General features: G+C 40.5%; 1 pseudogene; it reads right to left on the bottom strand.

The window, feature by feature from the left end:
- Positions 1–13,025: 13,025 nt before the first annotated feature.
- LOC140711265 (zinc finger protein 426-like) lies at positions 13,026–22,195 on the bottom strand (annotated as a pseudogene).
- Positions 22,196–22,655: the final 460 nt, after the last annotated feature.

The following is a 22,655-nucleotide window of genomic DNA, read 5'->3' as shown; positions in this document are numbered from 1 at the left end:
AACCCCCCACTGTCAACATTGGACAGATCAACGAGACAGAAAGTCAATAAGGATATCCAGGAATTGAACTCAACTCTGCACCAAGCGGACCTAATAGACTTCTACAGAACTCTCCACCCCAAATCAACAGAATACACATTCTTCTCAGCACCACATTGTACTTATTCCAAAATTGACCACATAGTTCGAAGTAAAGCACCCCTCAGCAACTGTAAAAGAACAGAAATTATAACAAACTGTCTCTCAGACCACAGTGCAATCAAACAAGAACTCAGGATTAAGAAACTCAATCAAAACCACTCAACTACATGGAAACTGAACAACTTGCTCTTGAATGACTACTGGGTACATAACGAAATGAAGGCAGAAATAAAGTTGTTCTTTGAAACCAATGAGAACAAAGATACAACATACCAGAATATCTGGGACACATTTAAAGCAGTGTGTAGAGGGAAATTTATAGCACTAAATTCTCACAAGAGAAAGCAGGAAAGATCTAAAATTGACACCCTAACATCACAATTAAAAGAACTAGAGAAGCAAGAGCAAACACATTCAAAAGCTAACAGAAGGCAAGAAATAACTAAGATCAGAGCAGAACTGAAGGAGACAGAGACACAAAAAACCCTTCAAAAAATCAATGAATCCAGAAGCTAGTTTTTTGAAAAGATCAACAAAATTGATAGACCACTAGCAAGAGCAATAAAGAAAAAAAGAGAGAAGAATCAAATAGATGCAATAAAAAATGATAAAGGGATATCACCACCGACCCCACAGAAATACAAACTACCATCAGAGAATACTATAAAAACCTCTACACAAATAAACTAGAAAACTTAGAAGAAATGGATACATTCCTGGACACATACACTCTCCCAAGACTAAACCAGGAAGAAGTTGAATCCCTGAAGAGACCAATAGCAGGCTCTGAAATTGAGGTAATAATTAATAGCCTACTAACCAAAAAAAGTCCAGGACCAGACAGATTCACAGCTAAATTCTACCAGAGGTACAAAGAGGAGCTGGTACTATTCCTTCTGAAACTATTCCAATCAATAGAAAAACAGGGAATCCTCTCTAACTCATTTTATGAGGCCAGTATCATCCTGATACCAAAGCCTGGCAGAGACACACCAAAACAAGAGAATTTTAGACCAATATCCCTGATGAACATTGACAGAAAAATCCTCAATAAAATATTGGCTAACCGAATCCAGAGGCACATCAAAAAGCTTATCCACCATGATCAAGTGGGCTTCATCCCTGGGATGCAAGGCTGGTTCAACATACTGAAATCAATAAATGTAATCCAACATATAAACAGAACCAAAGACAAAAAACACATGATTATCTCAATAGATGCAGAAAAGGCCTTTGACAAAATTCAACAACCCTTCATGCTAAAAACTCTCAATAAATTCAGTATTGATGGAACGTATCTCAAAATAATAAGAGCTATTCATGACAAACCCACAGCCAGTATCATACTGAATGGGCAAAAACTGGAAGCATTCCCCTTAAAAACTGGCACAAGACAGGGATGCCCTCTCTCACCACTCCTATTCAACATAGTGTTGGAAGTTCTGGCCATGGCAATCAGGCAAGAGAAAGAAATAAAGAGTATTTGATTAGGAAAAGAAGAAGTCAAATTGTCCCTGTTTGCAGATAACATGCTTGTCTATTTAGGAAACCCCATCGTCTCAGCCCAAAATCTCCTCAAACTGATAAGCAACTTTAGCAAAGTCTCAGGATACAAAATTAATGTGCAACAATCACAAGTATTCTTATACACCAATAACAGACAGAGAGCCAAATCATGAATGAACTCCCATTCACAATTGCTTCAAAGAGAATAAAATACCTAGGAATCCAACTTACAACAGATGTGAAGAACCTCTTCAAGGAGAACTACAAACCACTGCTCAGTGAAATAAAGGAGGACACAAACAAATGGAAGAACATTCCATGCTCATGAACAGGAAGAATCAATATCGTGAAAATGGCCATACTGCCTAAGGTAATTTACAGATTCAATGCCATGCCCATTAAGCTACCAATGACTTCCTTTACAGAATTGGAAAAAACTACTTTAAAGTTCATATGGAACCAAAAAAGAGCCCGCATTGTCAAGACAATCCTAGTCAAAAGAACAAAGCTGGAGGCATCACGCTACCTGACTTCAAACTATACAGCAAGGCTACAGTAACCAAAACAGCATGATACTGCTATGAAAACAGAGCTATAGACCAATGGAACAGAACAGAGCCCTCAGAAATAATACCACACTTCTACAACCATCTGATCTTTGACAAACCTGACAAAAATAAGAAATGGGGAAAGGATTCCCTATTTAATAAATGCTGCTGGGAAAACTGGCTAGCCATAAATAAAAAGCTGAAACTGGATCCCTTCCTTACTCCTTACACAAAAATTAATTCAAGAGGGATTAGAGACTTAAATATTAGACCTAAAACCATAAAAGCCCTAGAAGAAAACCTAGGCAATACCATTCAGAACATAGGCATGGGCAAGGACTTCATATCTACAACACCAAAAGCAATGGCAACAAAAGCCAAAATAGACAAATGGGATCTAATTAAACTAAAGAGCTTCTGCACAGCAAAAGAAACTACCATCAGAGTGAACAGACAACCTACAGAATGGGAAAAAATTGTGGCAATCTACTCATCTGACAAAGGGCTAATATCCAGAACCTACAAAGAACTCAAACAAATTTACAAGAAAAAAACAACCCCATCCAAAAGTGGGCAAAGGATAAGAACAGACACTTCTCAAAAGAAGACATTTATGCAGCCAACAGACACATGAAAAAATACTCATCATCACTTGCCATCAGAGAAATGCAAATCAAAACCACAGTAAGATGCCATCTCACACCAGTTAGAATGGCAATTATTAAAAAGTCAGGAAACAACAGGTGCTGGAGAGGATGTGGAGAAATAGGAACACTTTTACACTGTTGGTGGGACTGTAAACTAGTTCAACCACTGTGAAAGACAGTGTGGCGATTCCTCAAGGATGTAGAACTTGAAATACCATTTGACCCAGCCATCCTATTACTGGGTATATCCCCAAAGGATTATAAATCATGCTGCTATAAAGACACATGCTCATGTATGTTTACTGCAGCACTATTCACAATAGCAGAGACTTGGAACCAACCCAAATGTCCATAATGACAGACTAGATTAAGAAAATGTGCCACATATACACCATGGAATACTATGCAGCCATAAAAAAGGATGAGTTTGCATCCTTTGTAGGGACATCGATGTAGCCAGAAACCATCATTCTCAGCAAACTATCACAAGAACAGAAAACCAAACACCACATGTCCTCACTCATAGGTGGTAACTGAACAATGAGATCACTTGGACACAGTAAGGGGAACATCACACACTGGCGCCTGATGTAGGGTGGGGAGAGGGGGGAGGGATAGCATTAGGAGATATACCTAATGTAAATGATGAGTTAATGGGTGCAGCACACCAACATGGCACACGTATATATATGTAACAAACCTATACATTGTGCACATGTACCCTAGAACACAAAGTATAATAAAAAAAATCATATCAAGTGTGAAATAAAGAAAATTACATATAGAGAGGGAGAACAGAATCTATAAATATGCATATTTGTGTACATACATCCATATACATACATATGTGTGTGCATGCAGTAATTTTATTCTCCTAAAGCAATGCCTCTGCCTTCCACCCTCACTGTACATGTCCTAGTCCTGTGATGTCCCTAGAACTGAGCACCGGATTTCCTTCTCTGCCTCCCACATGAACAGGGAATAGAAATGGAAACTACACTCTGTGGTTACTGTTGTGAAAATCCATGTCCCCCACAGGCTAGTTTGGCATCTTACATTCCAGTTCCCATTGTAAAAAAAAGCAAGCAACAAACACAAACTACAAAAGAAAGAATGAAATATTTGAAAGTCTACAGCCACAGAGGTTCCAGATTCACCCACCACCCACAGTGACCTCCGCCGCCCTCCAGACCTGAGGGCAGTTGTGCCTGAACAGCCTGCCTCTTCACCATCCATGAAAAGAGGTGACCTTAAACGTCAATAGATTTTACTCTGTTCAAAAGGAACCAGGTCAACATTCAAAGTCAGTGGTCTGACAACTCTAAACTTTGGCCAGAAAGTATTGGAAACATTTAACGTGCAGTGGATGAAGCAGCCTGGCCCCACTGCACACAACACACTCGTGGGGTAGGACACTCAGTGGCTTTCAGTAGTTCATCCAGACATCCAGATGGAAGTGGGATTTCCTGGAAGAAAAGCAAGACCCCAGAATTACATTGAATTCTAACACAAGAGCCCAGAGTCCCGTTCTGCATGGGACATTGAGCTGCAAACACTACATAGGCACTTAATGCTCAGCTGCCCTTTTAACATCTGGTCCAGTTGTGTCCCTCCTCCTTGGAATATCTCAGAAAATATATCTCCACCTAGAGTTGTTTAAACGCATCATCCTATGTGATTCCAGACCATCAGGGGGTACAATGGGTCCTCACCAGAACTTCCACTCTGCTTGGAAGACTTAGAAAATTCTGAGGCTGCTCAGAGGGTCAGATTCCCATTTCTGTGTTCCAGAAAAACTTCAGTCTTTTCTGGACAAGTGAGGAAACAGAAAATGTCTAGTCTCTGGCACATCTTTTGCAAGCAATGGCGGCTCCCAGGAACCAAAACTATCAATGAATATATTTTTGAGACTCTGGTCAAAAGAAGAGTCATTCTGCAATTTCAGGTAGGATGGAGTGGTTCTGTGGCTCCTGAGGTGATTTTGAAAAAATCTGGACCCTCACAAGAACCACGGAGGACATTTCTGGCATTTCCAGACCAGGAGGAATGACTGATGGACCTCCAGTGTTACTAGGAAAACTTTTTGTTGGACAGCTTTGCTTTGGCTTTCAGGCCTTCACATAGGTTGCTTAGATCATGGAAGTGCTTCTGCATTTCTGCATAGGCTCAGGATGCCTTCTCAAGTTGTCCCTGCAATTATGAGACAGTTTCTGTCTCCAGAGGTCACTTAGAATAACACAAGAGGCTTCACCTTCAAAGGGACACCAGACAATATAGTCACAGTTCAGCCAAGATTATCTGTGTTTACATACCTGTAAAGTAACACTCCTAGTTACCTCCATTAACGTGGACATCTTTCATGAATAGAGAAACTCTAGTGATTGTTATATAACAGCTGCCACAAAAATTAACCAATAAAAATAAATGATAAATGAAAAATATTTAATAATTATGATAGTGAACACAATGACCTAAATAGTAAGAATTTTAATACTGGTGACAATATGAACACAAGGATACAAAAATCAATGTGGAGATTCTCCTAAATATATGAAAAGTTCACAAATTGGGTCCTCCTTGTGTAATTTGGAGTCAGAGTCAAAGAATTTCACTATGAAATGTGTTCCATGATGGCAAACATGAGAAACAGGTGAAAGGAAACCAAGCCACAGAAGAGCATGGGCTAATAGGACCACTTGTGTGCAAACTTCTCTAGTCAAGGACTACCAGCCAGAGGTGAAGAGAGTTTGGCTTGTGTCTTGCCTACCACTGGGCACACAAAAGCTTTCAGTAGTGTAACCAGATGGCTGGTTTGGCCTGGCTCTCTGCAAAGAAGACATGTATCTCATCCCCACCAGCCCATCAATCCTGGAACTCAGAATCCTACATGCATTAAACATGAAGCTCCACCTCCATAGCTGACTTCACCTCCTTACTGTCCTTCTGCCATCTGGTGTTTCAGGTGCTCTCCAGATCTGGACTTCTTGGCTCCCCTACCTTTATCAAGTGAAGTCAGGATGTATCATTCTCAGAGTTCTCCTGCCAGTCCAAGGTGAAACTCACCAATACAGGCATACCCTGGATGGACTTCCTTGGAATATTTAGAAAACAATGAGCTTGCTCGGGGGTGGTGTGAGCTCTAGGAGTAGAGATACGGTTTCCCATGGAAACCTGAGAGGGCTTAGAATAGTCCCAGAGGCCCAAGCAGTCCAATCTGCCCTGGAAACATCAGGAATGATATACTTGGTCTTCCTGAGGCTCCAAACATTTTCTAAATAAACTCAGGGGTTACAGAACCATTTTTCTCTCAGGAACTGAAGTGGAGTTATTTGCCTTCTGCCAGCATCTCACTTTTTTTATTATCTAAGTTAGCTTTTGAGCCCAGAAGTAGATATTCCTTGTATTTGATTTACACAGGGAGCTTCCTAGAATGCCCATGCGTCTGGATACTTTCTGCATTCACTCAGGTATTCACAAAATGCTGCAGTTCTGCTGAAAATCTATGAGATGACCATTTGATCACCTGAGCAACTTTAGAATGTGTCTTCTATGGAAGCCCTGGAGCCTCCCTTCTGGTATTTCATCCATTGCTGGTACTGAGTACCCAGGGTGAAACCCTCCATCAGACATTGTCAGCAATTCCAGTATGGAGATGGCACTTACGTGATGGGGCTCAAGAATCAGATGGTAGAAGACCAGCCAGGAGGTGAAGTCTCAGTAGGCTTGGGGGCTTAATGTTCGATGCACACCAGACTTCTGAGACTCAGGAAGCGGGTGTGGATCTGTCTGCCCAGTGCTTCTCATCTACAGCCTGGACCAGCCATTTCTTGGGGCGAACTACTGAGAGCTTTTGTATGACCTGTGCCAGGCAGGACTCTGGCCAGACCCTTTTCCATAGTCCATTTGTAATGTATTTCCACGTGGCACAGGCATCTCCACTTTTGCCCAAGCCTTCGTGTGGCTCAGAATTATTCTCCCTACTGCCACTCTTCTTTGCCATCACAGAAGACATTTCAAGATGCAGCCCCAAGCCTCTCCCTGTAATCAATAACATGAGGGCTCATATGGGAACAATGTCACAGGCTTACAGGAATATGTTCTTAAATATCTGCTTTTTTATTATTCTCTTCATTAAAATGACATTTATATCACACCATTGTGATTGCTATTAATGTTATTATTATGTGGGTACAGTTCTTTATCATGGATAGATTTGTGGTAGTTATTATGCAATGTTGAATAATTTTTTTTATGTTCTGAAGACTGTTGAGTTTGCTGAAGATGATTAAAAGACAACCTTAAAACATACATAACACAGCAACTCCAAGACTCCTACTGTACCACTTGGTGTCCTGTAGAAGAATGGGCTTCCTGAGTTATTCTTTTCTTTTTCGGGCAAGTACCTATTCATACCAGCATAGGAGATGGATGAAGTGCACCCTGGTCTTGCCATGGGCTCAGAAAGAATTCATACATATGCTTTATGTGCTAGCAACTCTATGTGTAGGCCTGTGAGCCCTAGAATGCACTTTCTTTCACCAACTAGTCCACCTAAAAGTTTTCTAAGTCAAATTCCCCCTCCATGCTTGGATAGGTCATGAATGGCTTTCTGTTACCCACCTAAGATGAAGGGATACTGCTAAACCAGGTTTGTGGCCAAGAAACTTTTACCTGGAGTGGCAGGAGAGGGACTACCTGTTCACCAGAGTCTCTGCAACATTTTCTTTTTCTTCTTCTTCTTCTTTTATTTATTTATTTTTTTTGTGATAGAGTCTCGCACTGTCACCCAGGCTGGAGTCCAGTGGCCCAATCTTGGCTCACTGCAACCTCCGACTCCCAGGTTCAAGCGATCCTCCCGCCTCAGCCTCCTGAGTAGCTGGGTTACAGATGCATGCCACGACGCCTGCCTAATTTTTGAATTTTTAGTAGAGACGGGGTTTCAGGCTGGTCTCAAACTCCTGACCTCGAAATCTGCCCGCCTCGGCCTCCCAAAGTGTTGGTATTACAGGCATGAGCCACCGCGCCCAGCCTTTACAACATTTTCTAAGTCACTACAGTAGTTCTTTGAGCCACTTTTTCAGTCAAAGAACTCGTGAAAAAGTCCTCCAAGAACTTGTGACCTTCTAGAAATTGTCAAAATCTCTACAGGTGTCCAGAGTCATCCAGAGCTGTATTGCAAACCACTGACTGGGTTCCACCATTAGTAAAGCAAATGCAAAATATGCCATGCCCACCAAAAAGAACCCAGAAGCCATGGTATTTAGCTCTTTCCATCTTTCTTGCCTCCTGCAGGTGGCAGAGTACTGAGTATGATGCCCTCCTACAGCCTCTGGAGGACATGCCAGTGCCTAGAGGTACCAGTAGAGAGGGACCATGAAAGAGCAGATGACAGTCAGGTGGCTGGGAATGACATTGTCCTGGGGTTTTTTGCTTGTCATGAACTCTGCCACTGGGCAACATGTACGGGTCTGGACACGTATCTTCTCTGGATCCCTGCCCCATCAGCCAGCTATCTTATCTCCTGAAAGCTGGTAGGTGTTGGTCAGCATGGTGTTGCAGGACCAGGGTTATATTAACATTCCCTCTTAGGCTGAAACAGCAGAAGTTAACACAGGAGTCCCCAGGTGTGCACATGCCAACCTCCAGATTGTTTTTCTTCTCGTTCTAGATGTTCATCCTTGCTTTCTGGGACTTGAAATAACCCTACACCACCAAATATTTATGCCTATTATCCACTTAGGGAAAACGCATATGTCCCAAGTCCATAGGGTTAGTATTATTATCAGTATTATAATCACTAGTACCAGTATCATGATGATCATCATTCCTGTTAATATTCATCAATATTTTTATTACTACCACTGTTAATATGGATTTTTCATTATTGTACAGCAAGGAATATAGTTTATCCATTCACAAATGGTGTTCAGTTACTAAAGAGGACTACAAGGCATGCTCTGCAGACATATACACACACAGCTGTCCTGGAGACCCAGCTTTGCCACCAATTGTTCTTTCATAAGATGAGCTCCCCTAGTACCCACCAGTTTTTCAGGACTCGACCTAAGCTGATTGGGCTAGACCTGGAAAAGTTTCCTATTCTCAGCTGTACCTGGAAAAATTTTAAAGACTCTTCCAAGGCCCAGTAATAACTTTTGGCAGCCTCCAAGACCAGAGAGGGTTTCTTGGCCATTCAGAGCCATTCAAATATTCTAAGTAAACTCAAGGAACCAGAAACCACACTTGCAGTCATGAAATACCAGTGAATGGCCTCTGTGAGTCTCTTCAAGTTTTTCAAAGATAACTGCCTGGAAAGGCTGGCCAGGAAGTCACCCAAGCCCATCCGTCTACAGGATGTTCTATGTCAGCCAGGGACCCAGTGAATTGCCATTGAACAGAAGGGAGGAACAGACACAGCATGCCTGAGCTTCTGGAAACATTCTAAGTGCCCTTGTTGGCCCAGAAAAGACTGGTGCTGCCATACGAGGCACAGATATGGCAACCTAGCCACTCTAGGAACCACACGAGATTTAAAGGCTCCCAGGAAGTCCAGGAAGGGCAAACATGGCCTTTTAGAGCCATCAGATTTTATTCTAAGTCTACGTGGGAGACAGTGAACTTGGCTTCATAAAAACACCAGTGGAGGTGATATCACTTGCCCCAGTATCCGGTCTTTTCCACCTCATCTCAGAGCCAGGCAGCCACCATTTCCCAAAGCTGCTGTGCAATGAAAGGGGAATATTCTAGGTGCTCTCCTGTGCCCACGAAATTCTGTGGCTGCACTAAAGGCAGGGGTTGTCCTCCGGAATGCTCTTCAGGAATCTGACAACACTAGTCAAGATTAGAGAAGTTCAATTCAACGTCATACAAAACCAATCACACACACAAAAAAAATGCATAGTGAGACAAAATGATGAACACACCTGCTAATAATCATGAATGACAATAACAACAATGATGATCTTAGTGATAATGCCACCAACACTGTTAATGGCAATAACAATAAACCTGAGGTAATGGGTGTTAGGGTCCCGATTCACTGATGTGAAGGATGGCGCCAATTTCTGGCCTTACAGAAATAAAGGAAAAGTAAACACCTGAAGGAGGAGGAGGTGAACCTGGAGCTCCCGCCAGCCTCTGGGCGCTCCTTGGTGGAAAGAGAGGGACTTGGTCCTGAGCCTGCCCAGGATCCACCCGCACCAGAACTCGGGAGTCCCAGTCCCTGGATGGGCTCAGTCTCACCCAGGCCAGACGCCCCGGAGCCCCGGAGCCCGGGTCCTCCAGCCCTGGCTGCTGCTGCTCCTCGCGGAGCCCGGGCCCCCCGCGCCACCTCAACCTCAGCGCGGCTCTGCGAGGGCAGCGCCAAGGATGCTCCAGGCCCAGCGGGGGCATCCTGCCCCAAGGGGATACTGACGCCCTGAGGGCGCAGAACAGCACGGCCTGTGCAGGGCCCGCCATCCTGGGCCTTGCAAAAAGAGCTGCCTCTTCAACGCCCCCACCCGGAACCTCCCCAGAGGCCCCAGCCCCAAGGCCAGGGTGGCGGCGCCTTCCTCACCCTGGGTAAAGAAAACTCAGGTCCTCCCTGGAGACCCGGCTCGCGGCGGCAAGCAGACCGCGCATGCGCCCTGCATGGCCGGAGGGAAGGGTTTCATTGCCCTTTGCTGGCCATGACGTGGCAGCACAGTACGTTTGGCCTTTACTGCTTAGCGGTGGACCTGAGTCTGAATCAATGAAATTCAGGTATGGATTATTCAGTACCTTTGTTTTGGAAGATCAAATGGAAATTGAGTACGATATCTTGTGCTTTAATTAAAGAAGATGGGAATAAAGAAACAAATTCGAAAGTTAGTATACAAAAGTCGATTGATTCCCTCTATGTGAAGGGAAGAAGAGCTTGAATAAGAGAAGCATTCTGTGTTATGCTTTAATGCTGGAGATCTGCCACCATGCATTTGTCAAATCCCGTAGAATTTCACAGCACAAATAGTACATCTTAATGTGGCTCAGGACTACATATAATGTCAGCCACAGTTTGAGGGTAAATTACATATTTAATTAAATAGCTTAAGCAATAAATATTGTTATGAGCTCTACCTGGACACAATCCTTGCCTCTCCAACCAGTTTGCCAAGGGCTCGAATTTCTTGCTCGTTATCCTCACACTTGACATAAACCCTGGCTGCTGAGTAAAATCAATCACTTGTGGAGATTTTTTAATATAATGATGTGTCAATTTCAACCATGGATAAGGCCATTTAGCCTTAATAAGGCCTATCGTAATAAGATTGTGCCTGTTTTGCAAGATTTCAAGTCATCATCCCACTTATTATTCAGGAAACGTTTTCTCTTGAGTTTTAGGTTCAGTACTGAGGCTCCTTGATGGACAATATATTTTCCAATTCTGAAGACAAGGCAGAGGAGGCCCCGTCTGTGAGAACTTTCATTTTGCTTCTGGAAAAGTACATTGAATCAAATATAGGAAAGGCTTGCATGGTGGCTGACAGGTTCGGCTGTTTTATCATGCTGGTGTTTTACCTTCTGGACAGAAGTAAAAGGAACACAGCTGTGTCTGTCTCTGTGTAATAACTCAGGACTTACCTGAGTAAACTCTGGGGTGTCATGAGATGAACTGCTACCTCCACTTAGAGAGGCTTCAGGGACAAAATTTCAAGAGATTTCTGAGGGATAGAAGAGCAGGGCTGCCTTATTCTCTGATCCCAGATAACTACTCAGAGACAGAGGCAAAGGCTGGGGACACCCAAATGCATATACTAGGTGTCTTTGATCCAGCCTCTGTTTCCTTGCTAAATCTATACAATGACACACTGAGAAATCTGGCAAGTGGGGCTGAAGATCCCTGATGGAGGTGAGCTGTGAGGAAAGAGCCGTTGAAAACTTGGGAGACTCAGAAGTTGGGGTAGAATCTCGACCCATAAGCCGAGGAGTGCAGATGCAAATCGATTTGTTAGGGCTGCATAAATGAAAGAAGGACTTTACCAGCACACTAAGTTTTTCCAACAACCGATTGTATTCTTTCAATATTTGAAAGTATTGATCTTTTGGAAATGTTTAATGAGATTTCATATATAATTCTGCATTCAATTTATGCCCAGGTCACTTTGCTATTATATGTTTATGTGCTGCATTTTTATGAATAGACATTTTCTCAAATTTCTGAATTATTTTGCTAAACTATGCGTTAAGAGTTTTTTCTAGAGGTCCACCTTCTTGACTCAAGAAATCTATCAGGTTTCTCCATAGTAATTTTCAATTTTAAGAGCTCCTAAATGTGAGAAACTTAATGTTAACTAAGAAATGAATTACCACTAAAGAATCTTCTCCTTTCAAGATGCTAACCGTGTTCTGTCCAGTGTGAAATCTCACATGTGCCACAAGCGTTACTCTGTGAAGAAAGGATTTCTCATGATTTTGCAAGGCATAACTTCTCCAGTAAGAAGTGTTTGGTATTCCAAGAGAATTCATTGCCCTTGGAAAGACTTTCCCTTCTTATTTAGCTTATAAAGGATTTCCTCTCTTATTTTCCATTTTAGCAGCATTTTATCACTGTGTTTTCTTGTGAACATCAAGCCTAGTGCTTGGTTGAATGTTTATTCACAGAAAATACAAATAAAGGGTTCATCCAAGTAAAGTTTTCTTACATTATTTGACAACAAATTGCACATAAAAACATTTTCACACTGAACGCAGAGCTAGAGATTCTCTACCTGAAAGTCCCACACGTTTTAAGTTATTAAAACTGTTGCTGAAGACTTTTAGTTTATTATGTTGACAGTTTCAGCTCTCTCGTGTCATTTATGATCAGATCACTAACAAGCCTTTGGTACATATATGTCGTACAATTTCTCTTCCATATGAATTTATTGATGTGGACTGAAGAATAAAGGTAACTGAAGTAACGTCCATGTTGATTATAGTAATTCTTCAAAATGTGAGTCCTTTGGCATGTTTAGATGTTACAACTACAGCTGAAGTATCTTCCATATTCCTTACATTCGTCATTCCTAACACCATGTCATCTAAAGTCAGAATATGTTCTGAAGACATTTATAATTTTCTCTCCAGGGTGAATTTGCTGATGTTATTTAAGATTAGTACACTGACTGAAGACTTTCCCACATAAATGGCATTCATATGGCTTTTCTCCAGTGCGTGTTCTCTCATATCATCTAAGGTCAGAAGATAGACTGAAGGCTTTCCCACAAAGAAGACAAGCATGTGATTTCTCTTCAGTGTGAATTCTTGTGTGTCCTCTAAAGCCAGAGGTTTGACTAAAGACCTTCCCACTTTTATCACATTCAAAACGCTTTTATCCAAGGTGAGTTCTCTCATGTCTTCGAAGGTTAAAGGATTCAATAAAGCCTTTCCCACACTGATGACACTTATACAGTCTCTCTCCCCTGTGAGTTTTCTCATGTCTTCTAAGGTGAGAACACTGAGTGAAGGATTTTCCACATAGATGACATGCATATGGCCTCTCTCCAGTGTGAGTCATGTGCCATCTAAGGTGAAAGTAATTAATATAAGCCTTTTCACATATATTACATTGATATGATTTACCTTTAATATGAATTTGTTTATGTGGTTTAGGGAATAACTGATTACTAAGGGATTTTCCACACTGTTTGCTGATGTAGGGTTTCTTTCCACTCTGAGTTAACAAACGCTGAGTCATTGTGGAACTGTGAGTGCAATCTTCTCCCAAATCATTACATTCAAAGGGATCCTCCAGAATGAGAGAGTTCTCCTTTAGGGACAAAGATTAAAAGCTCTTAATGATTTACCAACATACATCTATACATTCATTTCACCACCTTTGAATTCTAGACCAACTATTCAGTGGTAGAGCCCAGTTGAAATCTTTCCAATGTTACTTGTGTGAAAGGAAATTAAATTTTGGCACCCCAAACTCATTGAACCAAAGGGAAAAATCGAGCTGGGAACAGGGTCACACAAACCTGCCTCCTCCTTCTGCTTCCTAAATAATATGGCTACAAGATGAAAAGCTACATGCCTCCCCCATATTTTGCCCACAAGGAAATTCCTCATGAGCTGTTAAAGTTACACCATGGCAATGCCAACTCATAGCTTGTCTTTACAGGCGCAGTCATCCCCAGTTCACCAGACACAAATGCATATCCGATTGTGTCCCTGCCCCATTTTGCCTATGTTGTCTTATATAAAATGCAGCTCTCCTGCATTATTCCTCTGCCTCATTTGTTTATGCCATCTTATGTAAAAAAAATCCAGATTCACTGAGCCAGAAAAATGCATGAATGACTATTTTTTTCTATGCACCTTTTACATGAAAATTGTGTACTTCTCAATATCCCACCCTTTCCCCCTTTAAATTTAGAGGAAATCATCTTTGGAGAAAGGTATACACCTGTCCCCCAGGTACATGTCCTTAACTCTGGCAAATTAATCTCCTAAAATGATTGAGACTTGTCTCATCATTTTTCTCGATTGACACTTGCGTGCACATTGTCTCCTGCAGACACAGATATTTTCTCTTTTGTAAGATCCCAACTGCAGAGTTATTCCATTGATTGTGATGATATCAATATCTTTCAAAGTCTGAACATGAGCAATGTATATGCACTTGTTCTATTTTAAAGATCTCATGTTATGGTTTAGAACACAGGTCACTTTATTCACTGAATTCAAACTATCAAATTTTTTTTTGCTTAGAAAGCACTTAATGCCAGCCTAATTACACTCAGGTGACTGTGCGTCATTACTAACTTAACCCATTACCAGGTCTTTAACTTAGATGGCTGGTGTACACAGCTATAAAACTCACCATTGTCATACCGGTGGATGCGTCTTTTCTGATAAGATGCATGAATATCGTGTGTTTTTTCTTAAGGGCATTTTCCTTGTCTGAAATAATTGAAAAATAAATTGTTACCTTGGTATTATGGTAATAAAATTGTTTGAAAAACCCCAAGACCCTTTTACTTTTTTTCAAAAATTGACACTTAGATGTGGCAAATGTGTCAAATGAAGAAAATACTTCAATAGAAGAAACAGATTGTACAGCGTCAGCAATTAGAAAAGTGCTTTAAAATTAAAATGTGAAAAGAGATAAAATGGAGATGAGATATCAGGCAGGTAAATAGAGGGATAGTCTTCACAGGGGTATCGGGAAAAGAGTCAGCATGTGACAGTTTAACCCCAACAGGTACATGAATTATCCTTTTCCCGAAAGTAAAAGAAAAGGCAAGAGGACACAAGAGTAGCATCTGACATATGAACAAAATGATAATAACATCTAAGGAATTCTGCTCCAGTAGCTTAACCTACATTTTAGAAATTATCACTCATTTAATAAAACTGCTAATTAATATTTGACTGATATTATTCATTGACAAAGCACTTCCTCCTGTTAGAGCACAGGACCTTGTTCCTTACCCAGATTCTGGCCTTGGAGAAATTCTCTTCCTTCTCGCCAGAGCTCTTTTCCTTGCTCCAGCTGCAAAGTTATATAGGATTTGCTTATCTGTACCCTGTTAGTGGAAACAGTACATGTGTTTTGAGTTCACTGTCAATAAATGTGCATTATCACCAACTGTAAGGCAGGCTACCGAGGAAGAATAAAAACAGTGAAGGTCAGCTCAGGCCATAAGACCTAGAACACAGAAAACTCCCCAGGATTTTTCGGACCCAACGTGAGACTAGAAAATAAATCCAAACAAAAGGTCCATCAGGAAAAGGAAATTCAAAACAGTCAGGACCTATGAATGCTGAGTCCATGCCTAACTTCCAAGACACAATGCATAATACACAGTCTTTTCAGAAAGAGATTAATTAAACCTCTGCACAGTATGTTTATTATTATTCTCATGCAGAACAAAAAAAACATTCGATTTACAAAAATAATTGGTGTTCTATACAGAAAAGATATTGCTATTGTTTTCACTAATTGGTCTCAGCCTAAGCATAGCGACTGAAGCAGAAGAGTTATTTAGAAAATATTTAATTTAATACATTGAAAATATTCATTAAGTTCCCAGGTCTGTTCTGAGTATTAGAGACTGAGTACCAAGGAAACCATGAAATCCCTGTCAAGATTACATTCTAATTGCGTGACACACTAAATAAAACAAAATAAAATAAAGATATTTCTTTAGACAGATTTAGAGAGCTCAAACTTTTTTCAGATAACATCTGTGAGAGAATCAGAGAAGAGATTAGAGTGAGATATGGAGAAGCTGTTCCAACACTTATCGAATGAATGAGTCAATGTGTGTCTACATACATATGTGAATGTTGAGGGACTCACCGAGGGACACCAGGTGACACACGTTTTCCAGCATTACTTCTCTGTTCAGCTTTCTCTTGGATGTGTCCATCATGGCCCACTCTTCCTGGGTGAAGTCAATAGCTACATCTTCAAAAGTCACTTTGTTCTAAAACATCACAGACATTTTAGTTTAGACAGAGAATCCCTTTTAATGTCCAGAGGAGGAAGGCTGAAATGACATAGGTAGGAGCTGGGTATGCAGAACACTCAGTGTTTTAGGTTCCAGCCAGTTCATTCTCAATACTAAACTGGTATCTGCCTTTCAAATTCACTCACAGAGACATACCCACTCTTAATCCTTTAAACTTTTCTATGAAGAAATATCGCATGAGATGTGGCATAATATAGCCCAGATACTTTTCAGTAATGTGTTAATCACCTGTACATAACTGATTATAAAATTTTCACTTGAACCTTCATAAATAAAACAAATTTACCATGAATTTCAAGTAAGTTACAGATTTGTCACAAGGCAAATAACCATGATTTACTACTTTTTAAACATGACCGTGATTAAATGAATTATTTCTCTAGATAAACCACAGGTTTCTCACCAATCAAATGGCTAAAAGACCTATTGTGTGTTTTGAATAATCTAAAGAAGTAATAGAAAACATGTTTCCTATCTAGCAAATATTTATTAAATACAGGTCATTGGTCCCTTATTCATTAAAAAGTTAGAAAGTGATGAACCAGACTCCAGCATTCTTCAGAACTGAACAAGTCTTACACAGAATATAGGATTCAATTCATACATATAGTCACTCTAATGTTATGTAATTCAGGTGTTCATGACAAGGCTTAAAGACAGTCCAGCAGCACAAGACAAGACTGCTGAGGCTGCTATACTGAGGAAGTCTTAGTCTGATGATTCCTGTGATATGAAGCCTCCTGTTCTCAACTTTCTCTGGGCAATCCGAACATCAGTTATCACTGCCTCTCTTTTAACTTTACCTTGTCACTTGGCTTGTTCAAGGATAAAAAGGCTTCTTTACTGTTTTGTTTTTTTCTAACCAGCCCTTATAGAGCATTTCCACAGAACCCTAAATTGTACTATATCTATTATATTCCTTCTCCTGAGTGTGCAACCATAATTAAGTAATTGTATTTCTTATATGTTACTTTCAGTTACCAGAAGGCAAAAAGGTTAATTCAATCAAGTAAGAATCTGTTTTAGGGTCAAGTGCGGTTGCTCTCGCCTGTAATCCCAGCACTTTGGGAGGCCAAGGCAGGTGGATCACCTGAGGTCAGGAGTTCGAGACCAGCCTGGCCAAAATGGTGAAACTCCATTTCTACTAAAAATACACAAATTAGCCGGGCATGGTGGTGTTTGCCTGTAATCCCAGCTACTCAGGAGGCTGAAGCAGGAGAATTGCTTGAACCCAGGAGGCAATTACAGTGAACCGAGATCCTAACACTGCACTCCAGCCAGGGCGACAGAGCAAGACTCTGTATCTCTCTCTCACACACACACACACACACACACACACACAATCTGTTTTAGGATGGGGATAATCAACTCAGGAATTTATTTCACTTGGAGGGTCAACACTCCTATCCTGCTGATCTAGCCCTTAAAATCCCCGGCATCAGAAATTCACAGCAGTACCCTGCATCATGGTGTTTTTGTCCTGTGTATACAGTCACAATCCTCTAGGATGCTCAGAAAATACAAAATGACTTAGGACTGAGAGAAATTTAGCAGCTCAATCTGATATTTTACTAAGGTGGTATCTAAAATTCTTGCAATCATGGTTTATATTAGTCTTTGTTAGTTGCGATATCTCTGATTATCATGATACATATTTGCTGAGAAATACTGATGTCCATGTGTATATTCATACATAGATATGTAGGTATATAGATGGATATGTTTATATGAACGCATGTGTTTGAGACGGGGGAAAACATGCGTGTATTATTTCCCTGCTAAAAATATAAAAATAATTAAATATATTTTATGTACAAATGATAATTATGTGTCATAAACAAAAAATTAACTGACCCATTTGTACATGAAGTCCAGGAAAAATAAAAAGGGTAGCTTTGTATTAATTGTGACATTGTGCTTACAGATATACACAGATTTCCTTATTTAACCCTTATAATAACCCTGCTGATTAGAGTTTATTTACCAGTTTAATAAATGATCAACAGCGTTTGACAAATATGACAAAATTACAAAACTAGAAAATGACACAGCAATACTTTTAATTATATTCTGCCTTGTCACTGCCTCTTCTTGCTTTTTTACAAAATTACTCCCCTAACCAAGGTTCTCTATGATTCTGGGGACTCCAGGATTTAGACCCCAGTTCCCAAACTTCACTATGTCTATTTTTACTGCCACATTTTAATGCACATTTACAGACTTCAACAAGCCCTTTTCAATATCAACTTTTTTCTTATTCCTTGGACTATTTCCTACATCTGTTCATCAAGACTCCAGTAACATATGACTCCATCTGCCTGTCCCTTCCATGAATGTACCTGACAGTGCATGTATTATGTAGTCTATAATTCAAGCAGAACAGACATTCCTTCAAAACAATAAGGTATTAGAGAATGCCTACAAAGCTTCAGTGAAACCAGCTGTAACCCTTAATATTATTACCATGTAAACTCTTACTCGAATATCAAAATAAGATTTGGACTTTAGAGAATATCTGTGTGTGATTATAACCCAAACTTGAACTAAAAGTAATTTAAATGGTCATATACAGACTGTGCCAGGGACAAAAAGGGACAAATATTATAAGAAAATTAAAGCACACTTATTTCCTAAAGGACTCTTGTGTGGAATGTATAAAAACTATTTCAAGATATAGAGATTAAATATATTTCAAAACACATACATACACAAGCAATCTTTAGGATAAATTTTTTAAAACTTACGTTATGGGTCTAAAATTTTCATTAATTCATGGAAAAAATGTATTGACAAACTTCTCACCAGAGCAGGAATAACAACTTACGTATTTGGTGACTTCAAGATGAGAGCCTGCGCAGCTTAGTATCTCCCTCCAGATATCTCTCTCTCTCTCTCTCTCTCTCTCTCCTTTTTTGTTTTTTGACAGAGTTTCGCTTTTGTTGCCCAGGCTGGAGTGCAATGGTGAAATCTCAGCTCACTGCAATCTCCACCTCCCAGCTTCAAGCTATTCTCCTGCCTCAGCCTTCCAAGTAGCTGGGATGACAGGCATGCGCCACCACGCTTGGATAACTTTGTATTTTCAGTTGAGACGGGGTTTCTCCATTTTGGTCAGGCTGGTCTGGAATTCCTGACCTCAGGTAATCCACCTGCCTCAGCCTCTCAAAGTACTGGGATTACAGGCGTGAGCCACAGCGCCCGGCCCAGATCTCTTAAAAAGTAATGAGGAAGGAGCCATTCTGCATCCTCAATATTCCCTTAATATTTTAAGGACACCCGTAACAATTAAGAGGCTGACTTGTGACTTCCTAGCCCTTTCAGGGCTATTTAGGCACACCTTAGTGAAGTATTAGGAATGCAGTATTAGGTCTCAAGTTCCTGGACACCAAAACCATGTTCTCCAACAGATCTTCAGTAAAAATAGCTGATGTCTATATTCTTTTGCCTGTCCTTTCCCTTCCTTTTAATTCAGAACTGTGGTCTTGAAAAGTGCTATTATTTAGTAGATTCTCTCAATTCTCAACACCAGCACTATACAGTGTTGAGTAACATCTCAGGTGCTAGGGAAACAGCAGCTGACATTCTAGCAATGCACAAATAGAAAAGCAAAGGTCACCACAGAGTAAAAGAGAATAGATTTTTTAAAAGTATGAAACCAAAACGAATATATATCAGATTACACTATAAATGGAAAATCCTATTATCTTTACTGGATTGCAAGTCAAAACCTCTCATGGCTTCCAACATCCAATATATTCAAAGTAGTTCAGGAATGGTGAAAGTGGAATGGAATTTAAAATTATTCTAATGTTGCATGTGTGAAAGCACTATGCCTTGAAACAAAATACTTATTTTTAAAGTGCATAATGAACACTGCATAAAAAGTTTGTGTAACAAGAGAGAGAAAAAATCTCACATTTTAAAAAAAGGAATATGCAACATATTTATATATAATAAAATAAAATTAAACTAAAATAACAGTAATGGAAGACACAATCTGACCTCTGAAAATCAAGGGAGAAATCTCTTTTAAATAAACTTGGCACAATTTTTAAAGTAAGGTATGAAAAATAATAACACCTGAATATAGTATGTAAAAGTACCAACACAATAAAGCTAAAACAATATCTGTGGAAAAATTATTTGCTGTACATTATTTTTAAAAAATGATCTAAGTACTTTCCTCAAGAAGGTAAATGAATGAAATTTAAGAATTGCCTGAGAAAATCTGTGAAAGGAAATGAATATAGAGAAGCAGAACATAATTTAACTATAAAGCACAAAATAGAATTTAAAAATAAGGCCGGGAGCAGTGGCTCATACCTGCCATCCCAGCACTTTGGGAGGCGGAGGCAGGCGGATCACCTGAGGTCAGGAGTTTGAGACCAGCCTGACCAACATGGAGAAACCCCGTCTCTACTAAAAATAGAAAAAAAAAAAAAAAACAGATGGGCGTGGTGGCACATGCCTGTAATCCCGGCTACTAGGGAGGCTTAGGCAGGAGAATCGTTTGAACCCGGGAGGCGGAGCTTGCGGTGAGCTGAGATCATGCCATTGCACTCCAGCCTGGGCAACAAGAGCAAAATTCTGTCTCAAAGAAATAAAAAATAAAAATAAAATAAAAATAAGTGGCAGCCAACATGCCCAACATGATTTTCTGTGATGAAAGAAATTCTCTGTATCTACATTGTCCAATGCAGTAACTACCACACATATGTAGTTACAGAATTTCTACTTTGGCCACAAATTTGGCTATTACTACTAAGGATATGCCATTTAGTTATTTAATTATAATTAATTTACAGTTTATAGCCACATGTGACTGGTAGTTACTCTATTGGTCAATGCAGATCTAGAATCTTGGAGAAGGCAGTTAAAATAATGAGATACGGTCAAACCAAAAATGGAAAAGGCACACAGATAGTGAACACAGAATATGAGAATGTGAAGGAACAATTCACACAGTAAAATTTAATAATGAGATGCTGCCTTGATGGGACACATGTCTGATGATATTCAAGGCTTGTCTTGTTACAGGTAGAAGAGCAGGAGCAGGGCAGGAGAGGGCTCTTCCCCTACCCACTAGAAATGTCAGGTGATGGCCTGTTAATGATCACTTTGCCTCTCTAAAAATGATAATTAGGCAGCACCAGAGAGAGGCCATTTCATGGTGGTCTATACCTGTTAACATCAAAAATGTTAATTAAATGCAGACTCCAGGAAGAAGCAACTTCTTGGGCGTTCATGTTAAGAGACAAAAATGACAAAGTATACTCTTCCGGGGACACACTCCACTGGAAAAGGAAAGAAAGCCTCAGATGGACATGCACATAACTCCCTAAACACACCGTGCATGCTCAATTCCAAAGGGTAAGGAAAGCACTGTGCATGCCGGAAACTCTCCCTAAAGGAAGAATCATGGGAAAGAGGCAAGCCCATCCCAGGATCAAGGTTAAAGGCCCTTCTCTTTTCTCTCTTGCACCTTCAGGCATCCACTTGGGTCTCTTCCAAGAGAATTTTCCTTTCCTTTCTGTTCTGAAACCTTTCTAAATAAACTTCCACTCCTGCTCTGAAACTTAGTCTCTTTTTCTGCTGTATGCCCCTCAGTCGAATTCTTTCTTCTGAGGAGGCAAGGACTGAAGTTGCTTATGGACCCATGCAGATATGCTGCCAGTAACTCGAATCTCTTCTACTGGTAACAGTATCATTGTAAGGGAATGAGGCCGGTTCACATCTCAGTGCTCGGAGAACTCACCAAAAATAAAAAGTCGGAGGATGCTGTGAACTTATCTACCTTCCAAGGCAAGTCCCACAAGCAAGAAGCAAGACTCTCTTCCCCCAAGGTTTTAAACTCTTCTGATGCTCCTCTGGGAAAACGCATCCTCCGATTGACTTCCCCTTATATAGGAAAAAACAATTAATAAACCTAATCAGCACTACATTCCAAGAGACATGCCCTGGTTGCACAGATACCGAACCTAATCAAAACTTCCCACACCCGGTTCAATATGATTGGATTTTTGAGACAACTACTAAAAACCCCACATCAACTTGGAAACCAAAGAGTGAAGGCTATTTTGAAGGAAAAATAGGGAGATTCATTCCTTTTTTCATTCATAAGTGCTTATTTTTTTTTTTTTGAGATGGAGTTTTGCTCTGTCGCCCAGGCTAGAGCGCAGTGGTGCGATCTCGGCTCTCTGCAAGCTCTGCCTCCCGGGTTCAAGCCATTCTCCTGCCCCAGCCTCCCAAGTAGCTGGGACTACAGGCGCCCGACACCACGTCCGGCTATTTTTTTGTATTTTTTTTAGTAGAGACGGGGTTTCACCCGCGTTAGCCGGGGT

This window comes from Chlorocebus sabaeus, unplaced genomic scaffold (genome assembly GCF_047675955.1).
Source record: "Chlorocebus sabaeus isolate Y175 unplaced genomic scaffold, mChlSab1.0.hap1 unalloc_scaffold_428, whole genome shotgun sequence".
NCBI classification, from domain to species: domain Eukaryota; kingdom Metazoa; phylum Chordata; class Mammalia; order Primates; family Cercopithecidae; genus Chlorocebus; species Chlorocebus sabaeus.
Note: the sequence above shows the minus strand (reverse complement) of the source record. Positions and strands in the feature narration are given on the sequence as shown.